Here is a 15,183-nt window from a genome sequence, read left to right on the forward strand (position 1 = left end):
ACGCTCTTGTAGACGAGGCTACGCGCCCACTGGCCTTACTAGCTGAGCCGATCCAACAGGCGAAAGACTTCCACGAGAAGTTTCATGTTACAGCTGAAACTCTGAAGCACAGGTTCCAGATTACTCGCCAACAGGCTCGGGACATCGTGACTGGGTGTAAAGACTGTGTCCAGTATTTCCCTGCATGGGCTGTTGGGGTTAACCCGCGGGGCCTGCGACCCCTCCACCTCTGGCAGATGGATGTCACCCACGTCCCCAGCTTGGGTAAGGCTCAGTTTGTGCATGTTTCTGTTGACACCTGCTCAGGCGTTCTTATGGCCACACCCCTGGGTGGGGAGAAGGCCACTCATGTTATCCAGCACTGCCTGGAGGCCTGGAGCACCTGGGGCAAGCCTCAGGTCTTGAAGACTGATAATGGACCGGCCTATTCCTCCCAAAAATTCCTGCTATTCTGTGCTCAGATGCAGGTAACCCACGTTACGGGCATTCCTTATAACCCACAGGGCCAAGCCATGGTTGAACGAGCACATAGGACCCTGAAGTCTTACTTACAAAAACTGAGAGGGGGATGGGAGGACGTAAGGTCCCCCAGAAGTGCTCTTGCACTTACTCTTTTTGTGCTCAATTATCTGATTTTGGATGACTCAGGCAATTCGGCCGCAGACCGCCATGTGGCCCCTCCCCGCACTCCACCTCTGCTGGTTAAGTGGAAGGACACTATTGATAATACCTGGAAGGGTCCTGACCCTGCCCTGATCAAATCGAGAGGCGCGGTGTGCGTCTTTCCACAAGAAGCCGCGCAGCCTTTCTGGGTCCCTGAAAGATTGACGCAGGCCCTGAAACAGGCTACCCCGACTGAGGAGGCGGTTGACACCGAGTCCGCAGAATGCTCCAGGGGGAACCCCTGAGAGGGATTCTCTCTTTTCTTCTTACAGAGAACATGCGGCTCGTCGTCCGGTGCCGACCCTGCGGGTTTGCAATGATGATCCTGCTGCTGACTGTGCAACCGACGGAGGCCGGATTGGGCCGGCCGGCTGACCCTACACGCCTCCTACAACAGCTGTATGGGACCCCGTGCAACTGTCAGGGAGGACAATCTTCGGTGACCCCAACGAGCTACAAGAAAACCGTGGACTGTGGGACTCTGACTATATATCTCGTCACGAGGCCCAGTGCTCGGGGCGGACTGACCCAGTTTTGGCAGTGCGTGCCTAAGCCTACTTTTATAAATAAGGGGGATCCCTGTCCTCAAAACTGTCAAGTGGTAGACCAGATGAATGCCATGTGTTATACCAGCTATTCTGAATGTACCCTAGGAGGAAAGAGGTATTTTACTGCAAAGCCCCATATGTCCTACGAGGGAACGTTCGGGGGTGACTGGTCAGTCGTCCCCTCCAGCAGAGGGAACCCTAAGTATGCTGCTGCCTCATGGGCAAAGATGCCTGCTGGCCCAAGCGTGCCCCCTTGCATGTCACTGATGGGGGTCCCTCCGATGTGGTTCGGGAAAGGGAGGTGGGACAGCAGATTCAGCAACTGATTTTGGCTCTCTATCCCCAAATTTAATACGCAATGCGGAGAGTGTACCATGACGTGGAAACTGCTTGATGCTATGTTGGTTGATTGCATTTCTGATTTTGTTTTGATGGTTGTATTTTTTGATTGTTGTTTTGATTATTTGCTTTTACCTGGGTTATAGCTGACTGCTGCCTGGTGCCCCAATCCTCTGGCGGGGGCTCGGACTCGTTGGGCTCCCGCTATCCCCCTCTGTCTTGCGCTCATGGCTCCTGCTCTGGGAGCAGCCCTTGCACGCTCGGAGCCACAAGGGCTCATTGCACGAGTACGGGTGCTCCCGAGTATTCTCCCTGAGAAGGGTGTCAGGCCGGAGAGCACTGCACTGAGTTGGCCCCCGACTCAGGGTGGCGAGCCACTTGCATAGGGCCGCCGTCGGATTTTGCCCTGCCTGGAAGTGAGGAACGGTGGGACAGGTGGAGCCTTGGCGCGACCTGATGGGACGTGCGGAGGCCTCCTCAGTCCCTTGTAATACAGGCAGTGGTGACCGCCACCCCCTTCTACCAACAGGATGGCTCCATAAATAAAGACATAAGGGGGAGATGTAGGGAGCCAGAGCACATTGCGCATGTGTCCCAACGTGGTAAACAACCACATTGCGCATGCGCATGACTGGCCGACATCCGGTGTCCCAATGTGGTAAACAACCATATCGCGCATGCGCAACAACCACATTGCGCATGCGCAACAACCACATTGCGCATGAGTGGCGGCCATGACAGAGTGACCTCATATGGGGTGATTGGCGGGCGCCAATAGATGAGCGCCACCTCATATGGGGTGATTGGCGAGAGCCAATAGAGCGTCACCTCATATGGGGTGATTGGCGAGAGCCAATAGATGAGCACCACGTCAGAGGCGGGGCAACCAGGCTATATAAGGACTGCCATTACCCGGGTTGTGGTTCTTTCTCTTCGGGAGTTAACTGAATAAAACGGCTGCAGAAGGATCCTCAACCCGTGTCGTCTCACTCTTTGCTGGCGAAGGGAAATCGCGACGCGGGCTACGAACACTTTTCGACTGAAATCATATCGAATTCAACAATATCGAAGTCACTCTGACGAAAAACCTTATAAATGTAACACAGGCAGCAAAACATTCTCATTAAAGTTATGTAGAGGTCAACAATATCAGTTTCATACAGTGAGAAATCCTACGAGTGTAAAGCATGTAGGAAATCTTTCCCACTAGATTCATATCTAATTCAACAGTATCGAAGTCACTCTGGTGAAAAACCTTATAAATGTAATGCAGGTAGGAAAATTTTCTCACTAAAGTCATGGAAAATTCAACAGTATCAAATTTGGACACTAAAAAATCTTAGGGATGTAAAGCATGAAGTAAATCTTTCCACTAAATAATATCAACTTCAACAATATCGAAGTCAGACAGGTTAGAAACCTTTCTCAATAAAGTCACATCTAAGTCAACAATATGAAATTCATACAGGGAAGAAACCCTATGAATTTTAGAGGAGGTAGGTAATGCTCTCACTAACATCATATCTAATTCAATGAAAAAATAAAAAAGAGTGAGACGTTGGAGTACACTAGTCCTTGAGGCAGGTTTCCAAGCATGGAACAATCCTCCTAGTCTTCTGTCTACTGTCCTCTGGTAGACCTTTGTTTGCTTAGACCTCACATAGGTCTAGAGAATTGCCCGATGAATCCTTCTTTCTTTCTGATTCACTTCACTTACTGAAACACCATGCAATCACATCCAAGATACAGCATTTCCTCTTTTGGTTTTGGACCAATCCCACCACTGCACAGCCCGCCACAGTGCTCAGGGCTTACATTGTGTCTGCACTCAGACAATTATAAAGATGCGAGGTATCAAACCCAGTTGTCTACAAATAAGGCAAGCATGCTAACTGCTGAACAATAGCAACAGCCCTAGAAGTATTTAAGTATAAGTAACTAACCTCAATAGTCTGGTGGGTCTTACCCAATCAAATGAAGCCTTTCCTGATGAAGCGAACATCTGTCTTCCAATTTTTTTAATTGACAGAATCTAACGGACACATATAGCGGGAAAAGAGTATATCCCAGGCAAGGAATATATCAGGAAAATGCAGGTCAAAACCACAAGGAGCTTATCACTTGGGATCTGCAGCAAGGGTATTAACAAAATACCAAACACTTATCCCTTGGTATCTGTCAGCAAAATACCGAACGTCAAATGATGAGAGAATAGTGGCACACCAGGGATCAAACCCAATGGGCTGCATGCAAACGCAGGCAAGCATGTAGGAAAGCTTTTCGACTGAAATCATATCAAATTCAACAATATCGAAGTCACTCTGACGAAAAACCTTATAAATGTAACATAGAAAGCAAAACATTCTCATTAAAGTTATGTAGAGGTCAACAATATCAGTTTCATACAGTGAGAAATCCTACGAGTGTAAAGCATGTAGGAAATCTTTCCCACTAGAATCATATCAATTTCAACAATATGGAAGTCACTCTGATGACAAACCTTATAAATGCAAAGCAGGTAGGAAAACTTTCTCACTAAAATCATGTAGAATTCAACAATATCAAATTCATACAATAAGGAATCCTACAGGTGTAAAGCATGCAGGAACTCTTTCCCAATATATGATATCTAATTCAACAATATTGAAGTCAGACAGGTGAGACACCGCTCTCAATAAAGTCACATCTAAGTCAACAATATGAAATTCACTAAGGAAATAAACCCTATGAATTTTAAAGGAGTAGTTAGGGAAATGTTCTCATGAAATCATATCGAATTCAATTAAAAAACAAAGAAAGAGGGAGAAGATGGAATCACCCAGTCCTTGAGGCAGGCTTCCAACCATGGACCAATCCCCCGGGTCTTCTTTCTACTGTCCTCAGCTGGTACTTTGTTTACTTAGACCTCACACAGCTGAGATTAGATAGCCTGAGACATCAGGTGTACCTGAAGGATGGGGGGCCCTCCCAGGGCCCTCCCAAACAGAACCCAAGTAGCGCCTCACTCCCAAACTGGGAGATCAATATCATTTACAAGATCTTAAATGGAACTTCAACACACAGACCCTCCAGAAAAAGACAAAAATTTTCCAGAAAAAAGAAACTGCCAGGAGTGCGATACAAGAGTCTGGCTAAAGGGGTAACTGATGCCTTGCAATGCCTCAATCCCCACTCCTGGTGGCAAAGCATAACTCATGCTATGGGCAGTGCTGATGTGGTATCATAGTTGGAACTGTGTTATTATTCTTAGGATTCTGCCTCCTGCATTGATGAGTAGCCTACACGGAGTACTATTATTTACAAGTCCATTTAGGCCTGCTTCAATTAAGAAACACAAAAAGAGGGAGAGGTTGGAGTTCCTTTTGACTCAGCTACCAAGCCATCTGGACTGGTTAGCCTGTGAAAATGCTCTAGGGTCCTGAGGCAATGGTCTCAATACGCTGGCCCAGATAATGACTGATATTAGAGGACCTGACATTTCCCAAAGATTAGTATAGATTGATGGCTTTCCAATGGCTGGGCTTGAAACATGGGGTACTGTCACTGTAGGGAATCGATAAGACAGCTTTGTTTTTGCTAGGAAAGCTTAGGACCCCACAGTTCATGTATCCCATGTAACTGCATGTAGCTCATGAAACCATCAACTTCTCTTTTTTGTGTCCCTCTTACCACATGCTCTCATCTGCATGTACTCATTTCCTTCTGCTCCTATATAATCACCGCTTACCATGAATAAAGTTGTATATTGACCAGCAGACATTAGTCTGTGTCTACTGACCATTAGTCGACAGTCTACTTTGCCTACCAGCTCCATACACCAGTAACTGTACAGCAGGACAGTTCACCTGGTTGAACCCAAGCTGGCCATGTGCAAGGCACATACACTATCCACTGAAAGTTTGCTCCAAAGGAGCTTTGTTTTAATACTTATCTTCATGATTTCCTAAGATACCTTGTGAAATATTCTGCAGTTCTTCCCTGTGCCAGAGATTAGTAAACACAACAGGCACACCACCAGTATGTTTTTACTGGTTTCTGGAAAACAATCTCTAATGAATCTGCAGATTACTGTTTTGGTCTTTACTTTTTCAAACCTTAAAAAAATTAACATGGACCAAAAACAAACTGCCTCTCACCAGAGGATGGAGCTGAGGGTGAGCAAATGAGGTAAGGGGCTTAAGGGACACACTTTCTCTGCCAAGGACAACAAGATAGAGAATCCATATTAACAGTGCAGCACAATTCTCCCCAGTAGGCACAATAATCCTACCCAAAGCTTTCAACAGATGTCCTGAGGTGTACATTAAAATTCCAATGGCATTCCTCAGAGACCCAGAACAAAGTTTAAGGACATCTGTTAAGGGACCAAAACAAATCCTGAATACAAAATAAGTTTTCTAAGGAAAGAGAAGATGCAAGGACTTCCAGCTCCTGGCTTTGAACTGGACAAAAGCCAGAGCAATTAAAAGAATGTGGCCCTGAACTGTAAACATCTAGTTAAAAACAACAAATCTGGTCAAGATAGCTTTGACAGGGAGGAAAGAGTAACACCAGCTGGTTCCGTCAGAGCAGTGCTGGATGAACAAAAGTGAATTAGAGACCCACTCTCAAAGTGCAAAGCTCAAAATGGAAAAGCAAGCAAAACCCCACCACACTTAGTAAACATGATGGCCCTAGAGACTCAACCAGTAATAACCAGCTATATAAACACTAATAAGGACTTGAGAGGAAATTCAGAGGATGTGCTTGTAAAGTGGCAGGCTACAAAATCAGTAAGCACTGCGGCAGTTATGATTATAAAGTTTCTTCTTCATACAGAAAACATCTACTCTATTTTGGAGTCCTATTTTGGCACACTTATCTCTCAAAATTTGTCTTGTTGTAGCCACAGTCAGTTATGTAACTAACATACCATACCTACCCTCTATGCTCTCTGTGGTGTGATCATTTTTAGACACTCCTATTTGGTAATGAATGACTTCCCTTCCCATATAGCATTAGTGGAGAGACATCCTTAAAATTTAAAGGCACCAGTCTCTCTTGGTTACCACTATTATTGGTACCAAGTACTGTTATTCCTCGTGTTCATTTAGCAGAAGGATAACATGGTGTAAGATGACCCTGCTCTCTAGGCAGAACCTTGACACATTACACACTGTGTAGTCAATTAAAGGACCTCAATCATTTCAGACTGACACCGCCATTTCCTAAAACTGTAAGAAAGACAGGACTGCAACCAGTTAGAGACAAAATGTGAGCTCTTGGCATTCTGAAAACATGTGAGCCCCCATGTACTTCTCCAAATGTGGCAGTAAGGAAATCTGATGCACAATGAAGGATGGTACAAAAGTAACTTAAGAGCACCCCATGAACCTGTTATTCCAATCTACCGTGCAGTACAAAATCACTACACTATCTTAGGAAACATTTCTCCATCCACACTCTGGTTTACAGAGCTAGATAGAAAAGATTCTTCTTTGGCATTCATGAGTTTAAGTGTGAACACCAACTTTAGCTCTGCCACAGCTGGACAAGTACTTCAATGTTTGACTCCAAAAGTTTGGCATAGCATCAGAAGTTTTAACCTAGTCATTAGGGCCAAGAGAAAGACCAACGGGATATTCAAAAAGAAGATAGACCCAGGTGCAACAGGATGCCCAAGTGGTTTAAGAGCAGTAGCTGCCACAGCTTTTTCGAAGAGGAGGGCAATAACTGAGTTTTGGGACAGGCATGAATAATCCAGACCTCCCATCAAGTAACACTACTTTTTGAAACCAAGACACAAACTTTTACATAACAGATAGCTCCCCTTCTCCAATGTCATGGCCTCTTTCAAAATATGCAGTTTCCACCTTCAATTCATGTAATACCTTGAACACTGCTACTTTATTGTCTATGCCACGATCCTCCTCTGGAATCAACTTCACGGAACTTGAGAAGATTCACAAAGAGAAACCTTAAGAATGCAAGAAATCTACCTCCAAGTTGGGCAAACCAGCGCAGGATAGCCCGAAACAGAGCCCCAGAAGTTTCTCACTCCCACACTGCCTTCTCTCTGGGTGGACACCATAGTTTCAAGACTGAGTCTTACTCAGAAATTAACTTGCTGAACATTCAAGTGTGCAAGTTTTTGTGACTGAAATCTTGACCTGGGATAGGCTACCTGCCCTTACCTCCATGTACTTTTGGGAGCTCAGGCAGTCATGTAAATTCAATTCACATAATACCTTGAACACTGCTAGTTTATCGTCTATGCCAGGATCCTCCTCTAAAGAAGACTTATCTGCAAACCTGGGAATAGACATACACCAGAAGACCTCACCTCTCTAGCAATCCTTCTGAAAATCCAGATCACACTGTTTACAGATGGCAGCTGCTTTCTGGAACAGGACACCACTAAGTCCAGATACACTGCAGTGACCTCGAAAAATACAGTCAAAAGTGCTGCTCTCCCAACAAGTTTGACACTTCGTCTAACTCATAGCATTAAATCTTTGATAAAATTATTAGGATTAAAAAAGAGTGCGCCAGTGGAAGGGGCATGGTCGGGCCGGAGCCCGCGGCCAGCCTCATTGGTCGGCATGGAGCGGGAGTTAGGAGTTATGTCCGTCAGGCTCACGGCTGAACCAGCCAAGTCAGTGCCCTATGGAGAATAAGTTTTCAGTATACTGGTTCTTCCTGGGAGCCAGTGGGTGACTCTTGCGCATCTTTACAAAAATCTAACTGCTAGCTGAAGATGAGGAAAAGCAAGTTGGGTGGTATATAACCCAAAGGAAAAAAAAAGGCAAGCAGGAAGAAGACAAAGTCTATCTAGAATTTCCTCAGAAGAAGCATAAGCTTTATGGGAAGAGGCAATGGCCAAAAACTCAGTCTAATCCCAAATACCAGACTCGTCGTATTCAGAAGGAAGCACCAGATTACACCACAGTGTGAGGAGCTGTGGTACTTAGACATCGTAAAGAAAGGCAGTGTCTCCTGTCCTACCTGCCAGACGGTAGGGAGGAAGACCCTCAAGGGCCTTGAGAAGCATATGCAAAGCTGCAAACCGTAAATGCTTCTTTTCCATCACCGAGGGAAAGAGCTTCGCGCACTGGCAGGGATGAAGTCCCATGTCATGACAAAACCAAAATTGCCTATTTAGAGGGCTGGAGGGGACGCATTCAAAGAACCGAGGGAGAGGCTCCGCAGCGTTCTCAAGAGACTGGGGAAACTCAGGTGCACACGTGAGAGCTGCTCTAGTAGCGTTAGCAGCATCACGGGCTATCTGAACCATGTCCAAAAATGTGGAAAAGAGGCTGCCCAGCTGGAGAAGCTGACCCTGACGGGTCACCATTGTGGCAAGGTGTATTGGTCAAGGCTGGACTTGCATATCACCTGAGGTCAGAGCACGGGCCTATCTTCTTTCTAGACACAGGGCAGCCAGAGGGCTTAACGGACAGAAGCCTGCAGTTTCCGAGTGGGGGCCTGGTTTTAAGGCATTCTGCCAAGTTAGCTCAGTTTCGTCCACAAGAGCTGGCCTCTGCTGTGCTGGACAAGAACTGTCCTAATAGGAATCTGCTCTGGGATCTTGTATCTGATAATCGAAAGTTAAAATAGGCACATCTTGGACTATCCACCTTCAGTGAAGAAGCGATTGACAAGTGAAAGTTAGAGATCAAGAAGTGCCATCACATTCACTGTCCCAAACAGGGTTGTGAGGCTGTCTATAGTAGTATGCCTGGCCTTAAAGCTCATCTGGGCTCTTCAACCCCATCGGCTCCACTGCGCCCGCCAGGAGCAATTCCTTACTACAGAGCCAGTATTAACTCCTGAGCACTGCCAGGGGTAGCCCCAAAACAAAACCAAACAACAAAAAGCAGAGAGTGAATACACTGGCTCTCACTGGATACATTTGGGAAAGGGACAAAATAGGTGATGGGGCCCAAGAATAAAAGTTCGTGTTCACTGAAGGGTGCAGATTCCCCCCAATTATCCTGACCATCGTACCCAAAGCATGTAATAGACTGTGTGAGATACCCCTCACAATTCCAGTGATGTTCTTTTAGACTTAGAACTAATAAAACTTCCTTGGAACCATGCAACTCCCTAAAGAGACAACTGCCTCCCTGACAGAGTTTTTAGTCCAGGATACACTACTGTTCTCACTGAGACACTAAGACTTTGGAGGTTATGACTCTGCTCTATGACAAACACTCTGCTAATTCTGAAGGTTCTATTCAGTGTAGCGAGCTCCGAATACTCATTCACGGAGGCTTCTTGGTTTCAAGGTGCTTCAAGAACCTACCTTTTGCCATTTTCCACTTTGTTTTGTGCCCACACACCTTTCCATGACACAACTGGCTTGTGTCTTGCTTCCTGTTTCTAAACCTCATTCAACGCTGGCAAGGAACTGCTCTTTTGGAAAACTCAATCTCTTAGGAATTACATCAGGGATTTGTTCTTTACCCTTCTGAGTCTTAAAAAATTAAAATAGAAGAGGTAGAGAGCTGGTACAGCATGTAGGGGTGGATAAATTGGGGTGGTGGAACAAAATAAGTGAAGGGGACAAGGAATATAATTTCCTTATGTGAGGACACTAGGAAGTGGAAGAAAAGTTTGTGTTCACCAAGGGGTGGCAGAGTCCCCCCAATTGTCCTGATCATCCTACCCAAAAAATTTAACAGATTGCATGAGATCCATACCAATTTCAGTGTTGCTCATTGGAGCCTTAGGACTAATAACTTGCCCTGCACACAGCTCACCCAGGTTCGATCCCTGAGCTTAGAATCTAGAGTAAGCACTGAGCACTGGCGGTGTACCTCTCCCTATAACCCCCCCAAAAAAATTAACATGAACCAAGAACAGATTGCTTCTTTCCAGAGAGGATCGATTTGGGATAAGCATAATGAGGGGCAGAGCTCAAGTGATACGCTTTCCTATCAGAGGACACCAGGGAAGAACACCCTGTGTTCAAGGGGTGCCACAATTCTTCTAGTCAGTACAAAGCATTCAACAGATTTCCTACAGAGCCCGCAAAATCCCAACAATGGTATCCACCAGAACTTGCTGCTCCCAGGGTCCTCATGGGCCAAAGTAGCTCCACATACTGGGCTGCTTCACTCAAATTCATTGTGACATGAAGGAGGATCTTGGTACCAAACACAGGTTGGAAAGTAGCAAAAGAGCACAGACAGAAGGTACAGGAAGGAAAGATCCTAACTTGGCATGACCAAAAAATTACGGAGGCTTCTGTCCAAGCCATAAACATAAGACTCTTAAGATACAGAAGCCAGTCATGCCAGTTCTCCCAATCTTTCTCAACTTTACTTGAAGAGTTCATGGAACTTTTTTTTTTTTTTTTGCTTTTTGGGTCACACCCAGCGATGCTCAGGGGTTACTCCTGGCTTTGCACTCAGGAATTACTCCTGGCAGTGCTTGGGGGACCATATGGGATGCCGGGGATCGAACCCGGGTCGGTCGCGTGCAAGGCAAACGCCCTACCCGCTTGCTATCGCTCCGGCCCCGAGTTCATGGAACTTTTAAGAGATACCAATCAAAATATCTCTGGGGATGGTGCTGTTTGAGGATATGACTGAACTTCATGTGGAGGGACTGGTACTTCCTGGTTGATGAGCAGAGGACCCTGTTCAGGGATGTGATGCTGGAAAACTACAGGACCTGGAATCACTGGGACATTCTGTCATCAAACCTGAAGCAAGCATCAAGTTGAAGGAAAGAGTAGAGTCCTGAGAAAATAAAAATAAAACAAAGAGTAGGGCATGGATGACAGATAACTCAAAACAGAGCCTCTTAGGAGAGAAAAATTACACATAAAAACAATGTAGATAAACATTTTCAAAGAAGCCAGACCTAATTTAACATGAAAAAATTCACACAGGAGAGAAACCCTATGTATATAAAGAATGTAGGAAAACATTCTTAGTAAAATCATCTCTCAATAATCATGAGAGAACTCAAACAAGAGAGATACCTTATTCATGTACTGATTGTAAAAGATCTTTCCCATATAAATCGTGCCTGATTGAACATGAGGAATTAACATGAGATAAGCCCTACCAAAGCAGTGAACATAAGAAGAAATCTTTTTCCATTAAGTCATTTCTGGTTGAACATAACAGGATTCACATGAGAGAAATCCTATGAATGTAGGAAAAATTTCTCATTGAACCTCACTAACCATGCGAGGATTTACACAGGAGATCCTATGAATTTAGGAAACTTTTCTTTTTAAATCACTGAATAGGAACAAAATTCACAGCGAATAAACCTATGAATGGAAAGTAAAGAGGAAAACTTTCGCATTATAATCGTATCTCATTAAACAATATCGAATTCATACACATGAGAAACCCTATAAATTGTAAAAAAACGTAAGAAAACTTTTTCGATAAAATTGTACCTCACTCAAAATAATTCATGCAGGAGAGACACCCTATGACTGTAAAGAATGGATGAAAACTTTTTAGAACAAATGAGGTCTCCCTACATACAACGTATCTCACAAAGGAGACAAACCCTATGAGTATGGAATGCAGGAAAAGATTACCCATGAAATCAAACCTCTTGGAGCTTGGAAGATTCACAAAGGAGAGAAACCCTATGAACAAGAAAGCCAGCCCAGGAAAGGCCCAAACAGAGCCCCCAAATTTTCTCGCTCCCACACTGCCTTGTCTCTGGGTGGACCCCATTGTTTCAGAGCATTACCCAGAAATTTCTGAGCCTTACTCAGCAATTAACTTGCTGAAAATTCATGTATGCAAGTTTTTGTGACAGAAAAATTGACCTGGGATGGAAAACCTGCCCTTACCTCCCTGTACTTCTGGAAGCTATGGTAATCACACCCTCTAAGCACCCACCGTGCCATGTAAGCTCATCTATCGTTGCTCCAGAGACTCAAAATCTTCAAAGAGATCAACCAGCTGCCAAAAATCCTTCTATTACCCATGCATGGCTGAGACATCAAGGGCACCTGGATTGGGGCGGGCCAGCCCAGGGCCCACCCAAACTGAGCCCCTATAGCTGCTCACTTCCCAACTGCAAACTCACTCATGCATCTGGCCAGACTCCACCATCTCAGAACAGAGCCTTACTCAGAAATTAACCTGCTAAAAGTTCAGGTGTGCAGGTCTTTGTGTCTAAAATCTTTCTCAGTGGCTTTCTCAGTGTTGGGATGGGTTATTTTGTAAATCAGTGTTTAAATATAGTTTCAAACTTAAAAGAATGATGGAACTTTCAGACCCATGGAATCCTGAATTAAGAGCCCAGATATCAACCCTCAGGTTCAGAGGCATGAATCTATGACCAAGGAGCCGGCCTTCATAAAATCAGGGTAAATAAAGGCTCCTCAACAGCTGTGCTAGGATAAATATGGGGCAGTTGACCCAAAATGACACCAGATCCTACTTAAACACCATATACCTCAAAAACATTATCCTAACTGAAATCAGAAATGACACAAAAGGTTAAAGGTTATAGAATTTCACCTAGGATACACAAATTAATAAAAATAGAAAACAGATTGGTGAATTTGGAAGAGCAAAGAAGGCATGAGGAGCAATAGCTTAATTAATGGGTACAGGGTTTAAGGGATGATTAAAATGTTTTGGAACTAGATAGATGTGGTGCTTTCACAACAATGAATTGACCAAATGTCACTAGATGGTTACCATCAAAATGGTTTGCCTTGCACGAGGCCGATCCGGGTTCGAATTCCAGCATCTCATATGGTCCCCTGAGCACCGCCAGGGGTAATTCCTGAGTGCATGAGTCAGGAGTAACCCTTGTGCATTGCTCAGTGTGACCCAAAAAGCAAAACAAAAAAAAAACCCAAACAATACACCATTAGATACATTTACACCCCTGTTTGATCATAGCAGATTCATGAGAGGTAAAATATGGGAATTAACCTAAATGCCAATCCACATATGACTGGCTAAAGGAGCAAAAGTATATTGACTCTGGAATACTACCCTACTATTTTAAAGATAAAATGTCATTCTGAACAAACTGGAATAGATCATGAGCTAAGTATGGAAGTGAAAGCCAATCATTACTACTTACTAATTTGGAGTATTGCTACAGAAAGTACACCACAGAGAAATAACAAAATTGGCTTGCTCTTTAAGCCCGAGTACTCCCTTAAACATATATCTCGCTTGCTTCTCTGTATGTTCGTTACTTGCCTTTTTCTACTCGGGAGAAACCTGTGTTCTCTCTTGAACACACATTTATTCCTTTCTCCCCTCACATCTTTTCAAGTTTTAATACAAAACTAATTTGCTTCAGGGTCAGGACAAGTGTACAGTGAGTGGAGCATTTGCCTTGCACAGGGCCAACCCGCATTCTATCCCCAGCATCCCATGTGGACCCCCGAGTACAGGGAGGAGTAAATACTGAGTGCAGAGCTAGCAGCAACCCCTGAGCTTCACTGGGTCTGACCCCCAAAAACCATTTTTTAATTAAAAAAAATAAAGTTTACTTGCTTCGCCAAAAAAAGGAAAAAGGAAAGAAAAATAACAAACTTGCTAGACTCAAGGAAAACAATGGTGACTATCAGAGGGAAGGAGTAGGTAGTGGAAGGAACCAGCAGGGGTCTTTTTGGTGGTGGGATGGCACTGCAATTTTGGTGGTGGATGTTGTGACAATTATACACATAAAAAGGTATGAAGCTAATAGCAGAACCTTCACAATATTTCAAACCAACTTTAAGTCAATTTTGAAAAACTAATTTTTTTACGAGGTGAATTTTGTTGTGTGAACCTCTCAATAAAAATAAACTGCAAGGAAAATATGTGGAAATGTATCAACCAACAAAATGGTTCAGGAAAAGACACAACATCTCAATATAAACAGAACAGACTAACAGCTTCATTACTATATCACGCTACTTAAACCTGCTTCAGTCACACTTCTCTTTAGTTTTATCTGCCAACTGGAAAGGACATCCAACACAGACTAAATTTCTAGAACTGTCTAATATTTTCCCATTTCTTAACATTTATTGGGCTGGAGCGATAGCACAGTGGTAGGGTGTTAGCCTTTCATGAGGCTGACCCGTGTTGGATTCCTCCGACCCTCTCTGACAGCCCGGCAAGCTACCCAGAGTATCGTGCCAGCACGGCAGACCCTGGCAAGCTACCCGTGGCATATTGGATATACCAAAAACAGTAACAATAAATCTCACAATGAGAGATGTTACTGGTGCCCATTTGAACAAATTGATGAGCAAACAAGATGACAGTGACAGTAACACTTCTCATCCTAAATTGGGGGTTTATAGGTTCATGGATCTATATATGAACCCATTTAGCACATATGATCTGATTAGCACCAAATATATTCCCAAGGACAACAAATTGCGCTTAAAATTCAAGGACATCAGGAGATGGAGAGAGAGTAAAGCAGGTCAGGTGTGTGAATTGCACATAGCCAACCGGGATTGAATCCCCGTGGCATCTAATATGGTTCCCCAAGCACTGCCAAGAGTAATTCCTGACTGCAGAGCCAGGAGTAACCCTAAGCATCGCTAGGTGTTACCTGCCTCCTCCCCCAACAAAGAGTAAGGATATCAGACTACATGAAGTATAACTCTCTCAAGGATTGATATACAAGGGACTAAAATAATTTAGCTTCA

At 44.3% G+C, this 15,183-nt stretch overlaps 1 pseudogene; it reads left to right on the plus strand.

Moving 5' to 3' along the window:
- The first annotated feature begins 6,839 nt into the window (after positions 1 to 6,839).
- On the plus strand, positions 6,840 to 9,362 carry LOC101539673 (zinc finger protein 512-like; annotated as a pseudogene).
- Positions 9,363 to 15,183: the final 5,821 nt, after the last annotated feature.

This window comes from Sorex araneus, chromosome X (assembly GCF_027595985.1).
Source record: "Sorex araneus isolate mSorAra2 chromosome X, mSorAra2.pri, whole genome shotgun sequence".
Taxonomy (NCBI): Eukaryota; Metazoa; Chordata; class Mammalia; order Eulipotyphla; family Soricidae; genus Sorex; species Sorex araneus.